We start from the raw sequence: 14281 nt of genomic DNA, 5'->3' as shown, positions 1-14281 counted from the left end.
CAATAGGTGTATTAGGACAATGGATGTCCAGTATGGTATGACATGATGAAGTACTGAAACATAAAAGTGGCACATAATGCATTGTATGTATAACAATGCAAGGGAACGACAAAGGGTAGGATTATAGAGCAATTTGTATGATGCAACTAATGGGCAAGATTAACAAGATCAAAGGTAGGGTGATATTAAAATAGGTATGGGGGCCGTGGAGAAAACGGGTTACCACATACCACTGCAATTTAATGGAGATAGATTTTGTAACCAACATAGGCCTACATATAAAACCTCATTGAACGAACAAAATGCTTATTACACTTTTTTCATAAATACATCAGACAGTTTCGCTGTTCCTATTGGTGGAGAGCGCGTCACATGGGTGTGTATAAACCTTTGTTTATGACCAGTAAAAAGTGTTGAAACATGGGCGTGACACGCGAGCTTGCACCTGTTCTTATAAGACAGTTTCTTCATTCATATTGGTCGAGAGCAACGGCTGAAACAGTTGTGCCACATCACGCGATACGCGCGACGCGCACAGCATTCCCTTATAAGGAGTTGTTTACCCGAGGACGGCGGAGGGCTTTACCATTTCATAGCTGGGGTGTTGTGTTGAAAGAAATCATTGAAAAATTATAATTTTTGCATTTATTGGGAATCAAAGTGTGTTGAATTGGTTTTCAGCTAGTGGTTTATAAAACCCGCCGAGGCCTGGTTCTTGATAATTTACCACGACTTCGTCTCGGTAACATTTTCAAGAACCAGGCCTCGTTGGAATTAAACCACTAGTTGAAAACCTCTTCACCACACATTGATTCCCTTATTTACAGAATATATATACAACACATAAGTTCTTCAGCAGCAGTAAAATGGAGGGTAATTGGAAGTTATTTAACACCAGTGTTTATGTTTGGTCCAAAGGGTTGGACTGTCTTGAGTTGGTGAATCCGGTGTGATTCTCTACTATGCTTGCGGTGTGTGTCATCACCCTTGCAAAGCTTCAAACATTATGCATTGTGTATAATTGTGTGGTTTTCAATTTATTATTTTAAATACAAGTAAAATAATGGATGAATAGTGAACTATGTGTTATATAATGAATTATATGTTAATATTTGCGTTAAATAAATAAAAATACACTTGGCGCCAATAGAGTCGCGACCCCAAAACTATGGTTATGACGTCACTTGGAAAAACCACAACCGTGGTCGACGTAAACGAGGTCCACGTTCACCCGAATCTAAAGGTCCCTAATGCAAACATTTTTGAGAACCATGTGGGCGTAGACACGCAATGTAAGCCCCGAGCTAAAGGTACGCAAACCCAGTGGTGGAGTGGTAGTTAAAGCTTTTTAGCAACTAATCATTTCTCCCGTCTCAATACAGAAATGCAAACATCAACGGCAATGATCAAGTTAGTCCATGAAGGAAGATGCGTTTCAACCACAGGCCCTCTCGTGACAGTCACTGCAAGCAATATCATGTACTGCACAGTAAGGTGCAAACGGTGCGTAAACTGCTTCGTGTTCGATTACGTCACATCCACTCGTCGATGCAGGCTGTATAGTCAACAGGTACAACTGGGTACAAAACAAACCGTTCTGGAGCAAGGGTGTCTGGTGTACATGAAAGTGGTTCAGATGTAGGCCAATGTATAAGCAATATAAGAACATGTGCTACTAAAAATAGACAAAGACGAGAGAAGCCAGTTATTAATAACTGAGATATCACCGAACAGTATTATTCAATTCAGTAATACCTCAGTTAAACATACTGGTTGCTCTTGGCTTTGTCTGGTCTCTGGTGGCACTTGTTATTGTATCGCTGAAAACAAGATGACCGCATCACTACTGAAAACCATTGAGCCATTTTGAGAAACAGTTGTCACACAGGTCACACTTTCGTCTTAGTGACATCCAGTGTGTATTGTCCCTCATATTAAAGACACTGTACACTATTGGTAATTGTCAAAGACCAGTCTTCTCACTTGGTGTATCTCAACATATGCATAAAATAACAAACCTGTGAAAATTTGAGCTCAATCGGTCGTCGAGTTTGCGAGATAATAATGAAAGAAAAAACACCCTTGTCACACGAAGTTGTGTGCTTTCTAATGCTAACGTTGAGGTCTCGAAATCAAATTCGTGAAAAGTTACTTCTTTCTCGAAAACTACGTCACTTTAGAGAGAGCGGTTTCTCACAATGTTTTATACCATCAACTTCTCCCCATTACTCGTAATCAATAAAGGTTTTATGATGATAATTATTTTGAGTAATTACCAATAGTGTCCACCGCCTTTAAGCAACCCTGTAAAAAACAACTCAAGGGTTCAGAATTGACCTGGATCACGTGTACCAGGGGGACTGGCCAATATCTGGTCAGCCAGACTCCGAAGCTGTTTAAAATTGGACTAAAGCTCAGATTCAGTCTGTTCAAATTTCCGGTTCATATAGATTTTCAGATCACACTGATCCTGAATAAGGTCAGACCCATAGGGACCAGGAGCTGGGTCATTGATAATGACCCGAGAGTTTTTAGAGTGTAGCGCTGAGACATTGCAAGCAAAGCAGCACAGACTACTGTGTTGCTACATTTTTGATTATACAAACGATGTAAATTGGGCAGGTCATGTGAGATAATGTTTGATTCAGCTAATTTCTTAATCTGTAATATATGTTGATGTCCACCCGTATTCGTTAACGTATTTTTTCGTGTGAGGTATTTAAATTTTGACCGTATTTGTAGCTTAGGTATTTTTTAACCCTTAAACTGTATGTATAATTGTCAGATTGGCTCAACTCGGTGGCGTTCATTGTTATGTGTGCCCCTGCATTATATTTTCGAGGCCATAACACTGCAAATAGCTCAGTTGCATTAATCTGGTGACTCAGTTCATCTGACATTATCACCTAACAAACCAATGGTTGCACAATTTTCTGTGTTAATCAGTGTAGTGAGCAGTTTATAGGCTACCCGGTGTTTTACACGCCAGTCATATTTGTACGTACCTCTTGACTCAAAATGTTGAGGGTGTTATATACTTGTAACCGTGTGTGACGTCTAGGTGCAATGCGGTGAATACGACGAGCTGTGGGCATATGATTATCTAATAGTTTCAAATATAATTTGAATTTATTTTGACTCAAATTCGTTTACATTTTAAAGTTGCGCAGTATTCAGCAAAGGAACCCAGTCAATCCGCAGAGCGTGTGTTAATAAGGTGAAATCCTGAATTGTATATGCACAAAAATTCATGAGTATTAGTGCGTGACCTCTGTATGAACATTAATATGGTCAAAAGGGCTTCTGGAATTCAGTCCCATTCGGCCTTTCTGTAAAGTATTGACAGAAATTATGCACCAGTAAATTGAAATGATGCATATCTGTCGTTTTGTGTATACTTGAAATGGTGCACTTACAAAATTGCTTCAAAAAAAAAAAAAAAAAATACAAAAAAATCCCGTTTTTTAATTTAAATGTCGGCAACAGTCCCCAGATAGGGTACATGGATAGATTATTTTATATTCTACCTGGAAATTATAAAAGCGAGACCGGATCGTACATAGTCCGGTCAGGATACAGCGATAAGTCATTAATTGATTTTAATATAACGGTGATATGCCCAGACAGTTGACATGATTTTGGTCATGTAGCCCGACAGTGGATGTAATTTTAATAATGTAGACAGTCAGTGGATGTAATTTTGGACAGTGGATGTGATTTTGGTCATGAAGCCAATCAGTGGATGTAATTTTGGTCACGTAGCCAAACAGTGGATGTGATTTTAATAATGTAGACAGTCAGTAGATGTGATTTTGGACCAGACAGTGGATTTGATTTTGGTCATGAAGCCAAGCAGTGGATGTAACTTTGGTCATGTAGCCAACAGTGGATGTGATTTTGGTCATGTAGCCAAACAATGGATGTGATTTTGGTCATGAAGCCAAGCAGTGGATGTAACTTTGGTCATGTAGCCAACAGTGGATGTGATTTTGGTCATGTAGCCAAACAATGGATGTGAGTTTGGTCATGTAGCCAAAAAGTGGATGTGATTTTGGTCATGTTGTCAAACAGTGGATGTGATTTTGGTCATGTTGTCAAACAGTGGATGTGGTTTTGGTCATGTATAGCCAAACAATGGATGTGATTTCGGTCATGTAGCCAAACAGTGGATGTGATTTTGGTCATGTAGCTAGACAGTGGATGTGATTTTTGCCATGTAAGTAGTAATGTCTGAGTCACGCGTACCTAATTCTCAAAAATCACGTGTGTACCTAATTGTCCGTGCGCAATTTTGGCGCGCACGTATTTTTTGGCGCGTAAATTTTGGCGCGGTGCGCTAATTTTTGGCGCGTACCTATTTTTTTCGTGAGTCTCGATCCGTATCGGTGTGTACACACATAGCCTGGATATGTAAGTGTTGTGTGTGTTTGATGTTGAAGATGATGTTGAAAGAAAGAAAGAAAATAGTAATTTACTCACGTTAGTATCTCTGAGGGCAAAGCGTTATTGTTTTTTCCTCAGATGGAGGGGCGGGAGTGATTTGTAAATTCACGGAGCGGCGACAAAATTCCACGCAGCACAAACGAAGTCTATACGTTTCGTTTGTATTTTCATGAAGTGAAAACACAGCGGGTTGATGAGTACGTTGACAAGACGTCGAGAAAGTAGAACAGAGATGAACATCTTGGAAGTGTTTTGAACTAACTTGTATTGTGTAGATCCCAATGGTGAAACAAAGCTTGTCCAGACGTTAGCGCTAGTGCATAGAGAAATGGCTAGTGGTACGTATAATCTCAGCCAACCAGCTGGACGGAGGGGTTAAAGTCTAAATCCAACTGTGTTGTTGTCACCCGGCATTGTTTGCTGATTGTTTTATCTCTGACCTCGAGGGACCAAACTTGTCCGAACGACTCTATACGACATCACGTTCCACTAGCGAACTTTTCTGGACAAGCTTTAAAATATAGGGTCACTGAGCACAAGGGTACTTTGTGTATTATTATTATTATCATAATTTATTCGGCCATTTCATAAAGAACAATAACAATACATGTAATTGCAAATAAGATTATAGTAAAAGGAAAAACAAAATAAAAAATATGTTGAACAGAACTACATCAAGGCATACATGCTAAATAATGGCAACTAAAGCACTGGTCCTGAATGATGATGACTGACATAAGGTTTGGATACAACAAGAAACATGTGAAGAATAGCTGAGAGAGTAGGGTAGATTGGGAAAGGAATTGCTTGTATTGCTTATAGCTGTGTATTGCTTATTTTGTATGGTGTTTTGAATTATATTTGTATCGATCAGTTAGTGATGGAATCAGCTTTTTTAATGACCTTACTTACAAGCGGATAGTGGTAAATGCAAACGGGTGTCGTCGCTATCTGGAGTTGCTAATAAGGTCTATCTAATATGCGAGGCAGGTGGACACTAATCGTAGAAGGCTGAAGCAACATTCTTTTCAGTGATAGGGGTGATTAACCCAAACAGTGCGCTGAAACATCATATTATTATCTTTGATATGGGTGATTAAGGCAAAGAACAATTAAAGAGTAGACTTGTTTTTGTTTGCCTTTTATCCAGCTTGCGTTCATTCAAGGGCGCAGTGTTATTAAATTTTAAGGCAAACTTCTCTCTCTCTCCTAAGGTCGGAGAGAGGTTATTGATAGTTTAGCCAAAAGTAATGTTTTATACTATCATCAGCTCTCCATGCTCGTTACCAAGTAAGTAATTACCAATAGTGTCCAGTGCATATGGATCAATGGTGTGTACCATCTCTTTGGGGTGTGTTTCCAAAGAATTTGTATACAATATACACTTTCAATATACACTTTCGAACTTTTTATCCCCAAGGGTGGGTATAGTGACACATGTAAATAGGGTTGCGGTTTGAACTGCCGTCTCCTCCTCCTCTCGCCCCGCCCATCTCAATGTCTATTCCCGGGTAATATTCACTGCTTCACCTGCTAAACATTGTTTCCAAGGTAGGATGTAATTAAATATGTTGCATCTACCAATTCCATTAACAAAACTGCCATTTACAGACGATACAATGGTGAATATGTTTCTTTACATGGGTGCTTATTGAAATGAAATTGCTTAAATAATGGGTATGACGTCAGAGAAAGGTGCCGTTTGGCTGGAAAAGGACGCGTTTTATCTTCAGTAATGACGAACTCAAAGTTGGCGAGAGCTCGTTACGTATGCTTTGAAAGACAGTACAGTGACTTGTCAATGCTATGTCGCTGATGGGGGGGGGGGGGGGGGGGTAGTATAAAGCCATGATAAAATCATAATATTAATTTGTTAAATGAATTACAAAGTACAATTGGCACAACCAGCATTTTTGATTGTCCAAAACAACTCCCTCTTTTTTAACCATTGTGTATATGGCATGTTTCCAACCTTAATGGCGATACAAAAAGCATCTTTCTGTCAAAGAAACTCTTGACCAAGCTCCATACCGTGCCAATCCAGCAGGTATGGGTTCTTGTTCATTTCTACTCGGAAAAGTTCCAGGTCCTCGACTGAGGTGGAACCCTCCTTAACCAACGCTTCGAACACATCGATATCGTCGTAGTACATTTTAAACAAAACGAAAGAAAAAGTTGTGAGTGTGAGTCAAAATCAAGACAGGGTACAGGTGCAAGAAAAACCAGCCGAAGAGTCGTATGAAAAACAACTTTTGGCTAAACTATCAATAACCTCTCTCCGACCTTAGGAGAGAGAGAGAAGTTTGCCTTAAAATTTAATAACACTGCGCCCTTGAATGGACGCAAGCTGGATAAAAGGCAAACAAAAACAAGTCTACTCTTTAATTGTTCTTTGCCTTAATCACCCATATCAAAGATAATAATATGATGTTTCAGCGCACTGTTTGGGTTAATCACCCCTATCACTGAAAAGAATGTTGCTTCAGCCTTCTACGATTAGTGTCCACCTGCCTCGCATATTAGATAGACCTTATTAGCAACTCCAGATAGCGACGACACCCGTTTGCATTTACCACTATCCGCTTGTAAGTAAGGTCATTAAAAAAGCTGATTCCATCACTAACTGATCGATACAAATATAATTCAAAACACCATACAAAATAAGCAATACACAGCTATAAGCAATACAAGCAATTCCTTTCCCAATCTACCCTACTCTCTCAGCTATTCTTCACATGTTTCTTGTTGTATCCAAACCTTATGTCAGTCATCATCATTCAGGACCAGTGCTTTAGTTGCCATTATTTAGCATGTATGCCTTGATGTAGTTCTGTTCAACATATTTTTTATTTTGTTTTTCCTTTTGTGACCCTTGGAATAAGTACGGGCATGAAACGGCAAGTCTGATCATATAGTAGCTCTTTAGTTTTATTGAGATCTGTAAACGGTGAATCTGTTGGGTGAAGACACGCAAAGACGTCAGTTAAGGTCTTCGGCCCAAAACAGAATGCTCATACAAAATATACAATAATAATTACATAAACTAAACTTTAAAAGAATAAACAATGAAACGATAAAACAATACTCGCGGTTCGCGCCAAAATTAAGGACGCGACCGCCATCTTGGATTTAAGGCAAATTAACGGTGAAATGCAATATAAACAGGTTATTTCCAATCCCAGAAGCAATGATAAAATAAACTAAAGGATCTCCAAAATGTTACATTCAGTAACACTGCTAAGATTATTAGGAAAGGCTCTAGAGGTAATAAATATATCTAAACACCGCAAATCAATAAATAGCTAGCGTGATGTTGCAAAAGCAACCAGATATCCACTAAAGTCAACAACATTCTATAAACAAATTGAGACTTGAGGATAGTGCTTATTACATACTATTTAATCTAAGTAGTAATTAGGAAAACATTTAAATGCAAAATATAACAAGATCTTTACCTGTTGGGTGAAGACACGCAAAGACGTCAGTTAAGGTCTTCGGCCCAAAACAGAATGCTCTTGAACCGGAAAGCAGCCCGCAGAGGGCGCTAGCCATGCAAGTAAAGCAAATGATTACGTAACATAAAAATAAACGTGGGGGGGGGGGGGGGTCGCATCGCACCCGTGACATTATTCCCCCTGGAGAAAAATGTCGTCCTCGGCATGCAACTAACATAACCTACGTTACATATTTACACAATGGAAATTTTACAACTTATGAAAACAAAATGGTGGCAAATGTCTTCCATACCATCCAACCTTTAAACAAAACTCTGGTGTTCCAAGCATTTAGTTAGAACAACAAAAAGGTAAGTATTCTATAACTAAGGAGCAGAACACCAGTAATTTAAATACATCTCTAAATGGTTCCTTCAAAAAAGACTCTGTCATTTTGGTAGACAAAACTTAATGCAGAAGTTAATTACATTACAACTTCAATATCTTGACACATTGAAAGTAACAATTATAACGAAATGAACATAACTCAGAGAGATTTTTTGTTTCTTTCTCTCTATAACAGTATTATTTAAATAATACTTCGCTATCTTCATTGAGTTACAATCAATAATAATACAGTGTATATACAATTGGGGGGGGGGTTATTAGATGGAACTGTGTTCTTGCAGAAGGAGACGCAGACAAGCTTTTCTTCTTGTCTTAGCCATAGTAGGCTCTTTCCACTTGTCGAACAGTCGTCGTCCATTGCATATCTTTTCTTGGCGTGATGTATCTCGTGCTTGCAGTTGTTTGGTTTGACCTATGAAGTCATAGGTAAACCTTGTGGGCGGCTGTCTGTTTCTGATAGGTCTAGGGCTCGGTGGCGAAAGATATACCGTACTTTCAGTGTCGTTCGACTCATCTGTAACATCAATAGTTTGGGTTTCCAGTAACTCAGGGGTAAGTTGCGGTGGTGCGACAGGAGGGGAAACTTCAACGACATTGCTTGGCTCAAGATCTATGATTGGTGTGAGGACAGGAGGTGATAGTGACGGAGATAGTGAAGGAGACATTGACGAAGATTCAGTTTCTACTGGGATGAAGTCTATGTCTATCTCTTCGTCGCTAGTTTCACTATGATCCATGATAGTTGGAACTTTCTCACTCTCCTGATGTTCGTCTGACTCTAACTGGGTTTCCTGATGTGGTTCATCGGCTGTTGTGTTGTTCTCTTCTAGTGGGAGAAACATGCATGGAGTCAGCATGTTTCTGTGCACAGTTCTTTCTCTACCGTCACCGAGGGAGCGGAGGCTGTACACAGGTAGATCTTTGTGCTTTGAAATCACAATATAGGGCTGTGATTCCCATCTATCGGCTAATTTGCATGTGCCAATGAGGTTCTTGTTTTGGATGAGGACTCTGTCACCTAGACGTAGAGGAGCGATGGAGGAACCTCTGTCATACAGGCGTTTCTGCTTCGACTGCGCTTGTTTGACGTAGTCGCTGGCCCTTGTGTATGATTTCTGTAGTCTTTCTCTCAGCTGCTCTACATAGTCCGCATAGTTTGAAGTAGACTCTCTCTGAGTGGAATTGAGTCCAAACATCAAGTCGACTGGTAGATTTGGGTGTCTACCAAACATCAGGTAGAACGGAGCATAACCGGTGGAGTCGTGACGTGTGGAGTTGTATGCGTGTGTCATTATTTCGACGTATTGCTTCCAGTCTTTCTTCTGATTTTCTTCTAATGTCCCAAGCATGTTAAGGAGCGTATGGTTAAAACGCTCTGTGACGCCATTTCCTTGAGGGTGATACGGGGTAGTTCGGCTCTTTTTGATGCCACAGATCTTGCATAATTCTCGGATGAGTTGGCTTTCAAAGTTGCGACCCTGATCAGCGTGTAGTCGTACAGGAAATCCGTAGTGCTGTATTATCTTTTCCCAGAGTATCTTAGCAACTGTGCCTGCCTTCTGATCGCGAGATGGAAACGCCTGGGCATACTTGGTGAAATGATCTGTGATTACCAAAATGTTTTCATAGCCACCTTTGCTTCTTTCCAGCTTGAGGTAATCGATGCAGAGTAATTCCATAGGCTCAGTTGTGGTGATGCTGACCAAAGGTACACGCGTTTTTGTAGACGGAGTTTTTCTTAGGCAGCATCGCTTGCATTGTTCACACCAAGTTTTAATGTCACTTGCCATCTTGGACCAAAAGAAGCGGGTTCTTGCGATGTCGAGCGTTCTTTCGTAGCCCAAGTGACCGAAATCATTGTGGAGTGATGTCATTACTGTGTGTCGAAATTGTTCAGGGAGAACAAGCTGTTCGGCTGTTGATCCGTCATGGGTCTTTCTGAGACGATAGAGTACGCCGTTTTTCATGTGAAGCTTTTCCCATTGTCTTAGGTACATGAGGCATCCGAGCTTTTCACAACTCCTCTCTGCTCTGGTTGGTTTTCTTCCTTTCTCTAGATAGTGTATGACTCTGGATATGTCCGTGTCACTTCTCTGAGCGGATATGATGTCTTTCTCTTGTAGTCTCGGCAACTCATTTGATGGGAGTGACGTGTGACTCTGTGTCATGACATCGCATCTTGCAATTGGAGGTTCGATGAAGGGAGTTGTTTCGGGTGGGTGACTGTTGCAGATAGCTTGCACGATGTGGGGAGGAATTGTGATTGCATCCTTTTGGAATGACAAGAGACTTCTTGAAGTATCAGCTTGCGATTTGCGAGAGAGTGCATCAGCCGCTCCGTTGTTCTTTCCGGGCTTGTATTTAACAGTGAAATTGAACTGAGATAGTGCCGCAATCCATCTTTGGCCTGTCGCATCTAGTTTGGCAGATGTAGTGACATAAAGGAGAGGATTGTTGTCTGTCAGCACGGTACATTGGTTGCCCAGAAGATAGTCTCGTAGCTTGTCAGTAATCGCCCACTTCATGGCTAGGAATTCTAACTTATGTGCTGCGTAGCGAGATTCGGCGGGGTTGAGTCCTCTGCTTGCGTAAGCGATGACTCTCTCTGTTCCATTTTGGACTTGGCTGAGGACAGCTCCGAGCCCTACTCCTGATGCATCGGTCTGGAGTATAAACGGGAGTGAATAGTCGGCGTAGGCGAGGATCGGTGGAGATGTCAAGTACTGCTTTAACATGTCCATCGCGTTCTGACACTCTTCTGTCCAGATGAAAGGTGGGGTTACAGATGGAGAGGTGTTTTTGGTATTCTTCTTCTTTCGTCTTGGGTCACCAGCAGTGAGCTTGTAGAGAGGTGAGACAACGTGTGAGTATCCTTTAATAAATCTTCTATAGTAGCCAGTGAAGCCGAGGAAGCGTTGTAGTTCCTTGCGATTAGTGGGGGTTGGCCAGTGCTCTACTTGTTGCGTCTTCTCTGGATCAGTACTAATGCCTTTGTTCGAAACGATGTGTCCGAGGTATCTAACTTCTTCTTGGAGGAGGTTACACTTGGACGGCTTCAGTTTCAGACCGTGTTGCCTCAAACAGGAGAACACTTTAGAGAGGCGGTCGAGATGGTCTTCGAAGTTGGCAGAGAATATGATGATGTCATCGAGGTAGAGAAGACACGTGACGTAGTTTTGCTCTCCGAGACAAGTCATCATCAGACGTTGGAATGTAGCTGGGGCATTTGCTAAGCCGAAGGGCATCCGATTACATTCAAATAGTCCCATGGGGGTAGTGAACGCTGTCTTAGGTATGTCTTCGTCTTCCATTTGAACCTGCCAGTAGCCTGATGTGAGATCTAGAGTGGTGAAGAGTTGAGCATTTCCAAGAGCGTCCAGTGCTTCATCGATGCGAGGGAGAGGATATGCATCACGTACAGTTTTGCTGTTCAGGCGACGATAGTCAATACATATCCGCAGTGAACCATCCTTCTTATGGGCTATCACTATCGGTGAGGCGAATGGACTGTTACTTCTGCGGATGACACCTGCTTCTTCCATGGCCTTGAGATGATCTTTGACAGCTTGGTATTGTGAAGGAGGAATTCGGCGGTGAGGAAGTCGAAAGGGTTGATTGTCTATGAGTGGGATGGAGTGCTTCATCGTCGACGTACATCCAAAGTCCAGGGGACTGGATGAGAATACGTCAGAGTAATTCTGAAGGAGACTCTCTAGCTGCTGCTTTTGTGACTCGCTGTCTAACTTCGCTTTGGATAGGTCAACAAGTGGTGTATGTTTAACATCTCCTGGACTTTCATGGACTTGGCTCAGCTGATAAGAAGGAGAAACATCTTCGTCTTCCTGTCTAGCTTGTAACGTTTCGTAGTCTTCATTGAGTGGTAGATCATCAATGCGCTGGATGTATGCTAGCTGTGCGAGTTTGCAGTTGCGTTTGATGGTTATGGGCTTGGCGGAGATGTTGCAAAGTCTCACGGGTACTTGGCAGTTAGATTCAACATCTGTGACCAGGTTGCTAACTTTTAAAGATGAAGAGCTTCGAGGAAAGTTTTCAACTACTGCAGTGTACGGACCTTTGCCAGGGGGTGCCTGACAAATGATGTCTACTTCTTGGCCTGCTGGTATCACTCGGGGGTATCGGCCGATGTACCTAGCGTAGCCGATGGTACCGTCGCTGTGGCTACCAGGTTCTGAAGCAGAAATACTGTTGAAGGCTGCATACCATGCAGAGCTCTTCGGAGGCAGGAACTTATTACTCTTTGTCACTTGATGGTCTCTCTTCACTGCTCTGATGACATTAGTACCAATGAGGACTGGAACGTTTCTACGGTAACTGTCTGCTTGTACAACAAATGTAGGAACATCCTTGTAGACGACGTCCATTATAGTGATGGTTAAAGGGATGACACCTCGGTGAGGAACGCTGTGCCCACTAGCACTTTCGATGGAGACTTCTGAAGGAGAAATTTCCATGTTCTGGAGCTCAGGGTTTTGCCTCAAGATGTCTTCCGTTATCGACGTGATCTGGGAGCCAGAGTCTATTAGGGCAGTGTAGTTCACACCATTAACGTTGACGACGTCTTCGTTTGTTGGACCAATCAATTGCTGGTGATGGAGAGGTATGTTACCACCGTGGCATATTGAAGACAGACGTGGTGCAGTGTTTGAAGGAGAACTTACTACTGGGCTCGCTGATTCCCGGCCTCTGACGGCTTGCCCATTGGCCGTGGGCCGTTGGAGTTTAAAGGGGCACTTCTGCATCCTTTGGCAATATGACCTTCATTGCCGCATCTGTGGCAGTAGAACACTCGTTGACCAGAGGCATGTTGGTCTGTTCTTGGTTGCTGAGGTCCACGTGGAGTTTGATGAGAGATATGATCTACCCTCAGAGCTAGTTGATGGACAGTGGCGAGAAGTTCTTGTAACACATCATGATCGGTAGTTGGTTTGGGGCTCTTGACATCTGGCACTTTCGGTGAGGATTGCTGATATGGAGGACGAATCTGCTGCAATTGTTGAGCTTGAAGCTTGGTTCCTGTCTTTGCAGCTGCTGCAATCCTAGACTCTCGTTCCAGTTGACGAAGTTCAATTTGAAGTTCCCGAAACGTCATATCTCTGGGCTTCATCGGTGCGAGTCTCTGTGTAACTTTCTCGTCTTTGACGCCTCTCATAAATTGTTGCGTCAGCATACTGTTTCTATTAGGAAAAGGGCGACTTAGGGTTGACTTTTCCTCTATGGTTCTCAGCGTTGCCTCTAGTTCGACGGCGTAGATGCTCGGTAGTTCGGTGGGATGTTTCACACGCTCATAGAAGCTGGCTAATGGATCACCAGTCAGGAATACATCTCCGAACTGTGCTTTGAGTTCTGCAAAGGCGTGGCTTGGGGTCTGATGTGTTGGATGGAGATTGAGTACAAGTTTTCTTGCAGCGCCACCAAGATATCTCACGATGGTAGAAAACTGGATTTCTTCAGGCATCGAAGTAGTTTCGATGAGATAATTCACGTCTCGGACCCAATCTTCAATGGCGATTGTTGCACCTTGGTCACGCCCTGTAAACATAGGTACACTTTTCACTTGATGTGATGGAAGTAAACGGTGATGAGATGAAAGCGTAGTGGAGTTGCGGTCAGGTAGGTGGTGATTCTGAGGTGTGAGAACTGGATAGTCGGTTGAAGAAGAACCTTGCCTCGGCGCTTGGCTAGACCTCAAAGGATAGTCATTTGAAGAAGACCCTTGCCTTGGCAATGTGGTAGACATAATTGGAGTTGACCGTTGTGCATGAGTACCTGGAACTGATTGATGCAGTGAGCCTCGGGATAGTCTTCGCTCGATGTTTCCCAGTTGCGAAAGCATGCGATCGGTTGTTTGCTGGATGTCGCCTAGTTGTTCTTGGAAGGGAGAGGTATGTTGAGGTCTGTTCGGAAGAGTTCGACGAGATGATCTGTGACCAAATGCTGCTGTGGACGATGGGAATTCTTCCTCGTCAGACATGCTT

Source organism: Asterias amurensis, chromosome 3 (genome assembly GCF_032118995.1).
Source record: "Asterias amurensis chromosome 3, ASM3211899v1".
Taxonomy (NCBI): Eukaryota; Metazoa; Echinodermata; class Asteroidea; order Forcipulatida; family Asteriidae; genus Asterias; species Asterias amurensis.
This window is presented reverse-complemented; position numbering follows the sequence as displayed.